The following is a 5144-nucleotide window of genomic DNA, read 5'->3' as shown; positions in this document are numbered from 1 at the left end:
TCACATGAAGATCCTAAATTCTACTCATTCCGTCACGGGGACTAAGTAGATTCTGTCTGTCAATACCTTATATTTTGTTTGTTTGGTATTTTTCTGCAAACTGTGTTCATTTTATCATTTGTAGAAGTATAAAATAAAGTTATTGTACATACTGATCCCAGGTCAGTCTCTATCCCCCAGCAGTACACACATTCTACCCACCCAAACCACAATACACCCCTCAGAAAAGGGTGTTACCACATGGGGAATCAACAAAGTCTGTGACATCACTGGAAGCAGACCAAAGACACTCCCCCATGTATGTAGGGTGAGCAAAGTATGTCTCCACAGGGAATGGGCACGCAAGAGCAATTTCATGTGGTAGGGATAAATCCTGGTTCCCGGTGTGGTGGACCCAACAACTGCCCAAACCACACAACAGTCATACACAATCCTAGGAACTAGTTCAGTTTTATGCAGGTTTGCGTGGTGTCAGTCAGGATTCGGGGACCTCCCACTTGATTCTTGCTTTGCTCAGCTGTTTCTGACACAGGGACCTGGCCACTCTGCTCATATTATCACACCTCCGGCTGCAAGACTGTAGTCCACGGGTTGGGCCAGTGCTTAGCTGTGGATCTGTTGGCCTTCCTTTGTGGTTTAATGGATGAAAGTTCTTTGATGACACCTAAGGTAGTCATCAACATGATTGCCCGGCAAGTGCCACTAAGGTGTCCTCTCCACTGTTACTCAGAGTTCAAGCACGGCTCATGCTTGTGGATTATTGGGAATTTCCTTAGAGCCATATTTCAGGCTAACCCAACAAATGCTCTCTCCATCTAAGGCTCCATTTCCTTGCTCAGTTCCCCTGCAGACAACCCCAACTTGACCATCCCACACCCTCGTGCTCTCCTTCTACCTTCTCCAATCTAACAAAAACCTCATCCTTCACCGCTGTTCCAAATATACACAGGAGACCTTGCACGTTTCCACTTTTGGGTGATGGGAGAATCCATGCATTTACTTTAGGGCTCTTCATGTTTTTTGGACTATCTGAAGTTGTGAAGTGTAGGCTGATTATCCTCTGCTTTATTTCGAATATCTACTTATGTGTGAGTACATGCGATACAGAGCTAAACAGGGAATTCTGAACTGTACTTTCTCTAGAGGCCAAAGACATAGGAGTATCTGCCCGATATCCTTAGCCATCAGGGAAATGAAAATCAAACCTCGTCTAAGATGTCATCTTTTACTGGTCAGAATGGCTAAGATCAAAACCATTAATGACAATTTATGCTGGAGAGGATATACTGTAAGGGGAACACTGTTCCTTTGCTGGAGCAAACTTGTAAGACACTGTGGAATTATGGGAGGCTATTTCTCAAAATGTTGGGTATCAATCTACAACAAAGCACAGCATAACCATCCTTAGGCATATAACCACAGGCTACACAACCATACAACATGGACATTCGACCTATCAATATGCTCACAGAGTATTATTTGTAATGACCAGAACCTGAAACTAACCTAGCTGACTATCCCCTGGAAACTGGATAAGGAAAATGTGATACATATAAACAATGGGCTACGACTCAGCTGGGAATTCATTGATATCGTGAATTTGCATTCACATTGATGGATTTAGAAGACAACAATCCTGAGTGGGGTAACAGCAACACAGAACAACAAACATGGCACAGTTTTATTTTAACAGGTATTTTCTCTCCTCTCCAAATTTTAAGCTCCCATGCTTACTCTGTAGGACTTTAAAACGAGAGAGTTTTTTCTTTTATATCAGAATATATTCAGGGGTTACTGAAGGAAAGGTGTTCTGATGGCTCCTCTACATATGTGATCAGTAAAATGCTCCCCATACCTCTCCAGTTCATGAAGTCTCAGGGACTCACTAAGCCAGGAGGAAAGGGAACAACCTCCACTCATTGGTTTCCAGCATAGGTCTCCTGAAAGTCTGTCCCTGATGCTGCTCCCACCTTCCATACAGGATAAATCAATCAACTTGATTGGAGCCCTGAAACGTTTCTTCCTCAGTAAAGCCCCTATTACAGGTGCATAATTATTAACACCTGAGACTCTTCTCTGTTGCAGGCTCCCCTTTCCTCAAGAGTGTCAATTGAAAGGAAGCTAGGCTGTCACTGCAAGGCCCCTCATTTGTCAGCAAAGTGCTTTAACTTGTGGTCCTGAACATGCTTCTGGAGAGTTGGAAGAGCCTCTCCTGGTCTAACTGGGAGCCACAGAAGCATTAAGCAGCAACACTTTTCTCATAGTCATGTCAAAATCGCCATTGGTAGTGCTTTTATTTTGTGTAGGTGATGCTCTGGGTGATTTAATGGAAACAAAGCATTCATGCCCCCATTGGATGAGGCTCATTTCTGGAACTACACGAGAGTCCACATAACAGAGAAAATCACTTGTTGTGTGGCAGGAGATTACAGAGCAAATACACATGTAGTAGAGATAGTTCAGGATGGAGAGAGTTAGAGAGAGAGACACAGCAGGGTTTGCACACACACACACAAACACAAACTAACACAAACATACAGAGAGAGATATGAAGAGACAGACAGAGTGAGCAAGAGAGAAAGAGAAAGAAAAGAGAGAGAGAGTGAGAGACAGAGTGACATAGATTATGATACAGACACAGATTGAGGGAGAGAGTGACATACATCAACATTAATGGAGAGATGAGATTGTGACAAGGCAACAGACATGCAGACAGTTATCGTCATTCTAAACAGACATGCACAGCATTTGCTGGAGGTATATACACAGATTGAAAGAGAGATGCTCTGCGACAGAGCTAGAAAAACAGACAGAAAGACAGTCAGGCTGACAAACAGACAGAAAGACAGGGACACTGTGTGTCACAGAGATATGCACAGATGAAAGAATCAGAGTTGCACACAGAGACTGACACAGAGCAAAAGACGAAAGAGACAGACAGACAGAAAGATAGGCAGACAGAGATTGATAGAGATTCAAGTTGAGGGACACACAGAGAAGCATAGTGGAGATAGTTCCTTCCTAAACTATTAAATGAATGCCTGGAAGTTCTTTCCTCTAGGAAGAGGACCTCATATCCTGTTTGGTAGCAGTCTGCTACGCAAGATCTATAATGTGTAGAATGTCAGTCAATCACAACTGGGAACTTTCAATCACAAAGCAAAAATGGTATGATTTTTCCCCTTTTTAAGAAACAAACAATCTGATTTCCTGACTTTGGTGTAACAAGAAGTTTTAGAAATAATAACATCAGCATCACATAATGCATGCTATATAGAGAGCAAAAGAAACAAAAGACACCTAATTCCTTCTGCTGAGTAGGCATGTTTTGACGGTAGCCCGGCTACAACACACACACATGGAAATGCTGTCTTCAAACTTTGGTAGCTAAATCATCAGGGAGCTAGGTTGGGATTAACAACTTAATCTATGACTCCAGTATTAATTTAGAAAGAGCTGTCAAAGGAGAACTGAAAGAGTCAGGCAGAGGAGGAAAGTTATGGGCAGCAAAGTCCCAGCCTTTGAGCCTGTCTCCCTGAACGAGTTGATTTTAACAGTGCAGGGGATGGAAGAGTTATTTTTCCAATATCTAAAAACAGACCACATTTCAGGATGCTAACCAATCTCACACAACCTGAGCAGTACTGGATGAACTAATACAGGTTTCTTCAAACAGAAACACCACAGAATCCGTAAAATGGTTTTCAAATTTTTTATTCATTTTGTAGTGTTTGATTTACAGAAATGGATACACCCTGAGATACAAGAGGAGGACTTCATTCCTCTGGATCTCCAGTTAAAGAATTTGAGAAGTCTCCCACCTATGCTGACAGCTGAACTTATGGAACTGCTCCTCTACAGGAGCCCCAACTGCTTGGTCCAACTGAGTCAACGGTCCAGTCGCCACACACTGGTTCTGGACAGAAAAACTGTCTTCCTTCCTCTTCCTCATCCTTGTAAGCACACATTCATGTTTGCTTTCTGCTTAGGTCTAAATCCTTGATCACATGCTCTGCTCAGTCTTATCCAGACAGGTTCCTCAAAAGAAACCCTGTTGAGATATGCTTGAGGCCAACAACCCCACTGATTACCCAGTATCAGACTCAATGCAGTGAATGCAAACCAGTACAGTATCTGGGTAGCGAATCCCAGAACACAGTGCTCTCCCAACCCAAAACTGACATTCAACACTTCTCCAGGGGGATTAAAGGCCTGAGCTCCCATGCTGTCTTTCCATAGGTTCTCTGAAAATGCTACAGTGTCACATAGTCTACCCAGGTGTCCTTGGAAACAATGCTGGCTGCTGCTTATTGAATGCACCTGTAGGTAGGAGCTGAGAGGATCCTAAGATTGCTTGAGGTGTTTGGGAGGGGGCTCTGGTAAAGAGCAGTGAGCAGAAGCCAGGGAGCTGTATGCTTCAGCCAGCAAGTGGGGATATGAGCCCACCATTGTCTTCCAGGTTGAAGTTTCAGAGACTTCAGAAGCATGAGCTGTAATGAAATCCAGCGCCTGGGGTTTCAGCTGCCCTGAAATGTGGAGGTCAGCCAGGACGAGAGTGTGAGCAGCAGTCTCCACGGAGTGGTCCTTGTAGAGGGATTCCTCGCTCATGACCTTCAAACGCTCCAGGCCATACTTGTGGGCAGCTGCAAGCAGAATATCTGCCATGCTGTGGAGATCTGATGCCTTCGCAGTATAAATTAAGCCATCATTGCCCTGAAGCCTTGAGGCTCCAGATCGTGGATCTCAATGCGGTTTGTTCTGCTCTCCTCCATGTCATGTCCAAACATGGCTCTGAAAACTGGAGAGCGAGCTGCTAAGATGGTCTTGTGAGCATGGAATTCCTGGCCAGCTAACACCAGGCATCAGTCTGTGAAGAAGGAACAGCTCTCCTAGTTCATCTGCCAGAGTTCACCCTGGATCCTTGATCACGGGCATCATGGTTTTGTCAGAGAAGCCTAAGGAATCTTGGGCCACAGTCACCTTGCATCTTAGGCTGAGTTCATTGTCTTCGAGCAGCCAAGGCTCCTGGGACAAGAGGAAATCTCAAAGGATGAACTTTCTGAATCTTCATTGCTGATTTTGCTGGAATCTGAAGGATCTTGGGCTCTTCATGCCTTGTGTTTTCTCTCCTTCGTAATCGATGA

At 44.2% G+C, this 5144-nt stretch overlaps 1 pseudogene; it reads right to left on the bottom strand.

Moving 5' to 3' along the window:
* Nucleotides 1-4313: 4313 nt before the first annotated feature.
* Nucleotides 4314-4908, bottom strand: LOC121134794 (annotated as a pseudogene).
* Nucleotides 4909-5144: the final 236 nt, after the last annotated feature.

This window comes from Mesocricetus auratus, unplaced genomic scaffold (assembly GCF_017639785.1).
Source record: "Mesocricetus auratus isolate SY011 unplaced genomic scaffold, BCM_Maur_2.0 Super-Scaffold_100030, whole genome shotgun sequence".
In the NCBI taxonomy this organism is placed as follows: domain Eukaryota; kingdom Metazoa; phylum Chordata; class Mammalia; order Rodentia; family Cricetidae; genus Mesocricetus; species Mesocricetus auratus.
The sequence above is the reverse complement of the archived record's forward strand: the minus strand, read 5'-3'. Positions and strand labels throughout refer to the sequence as shown.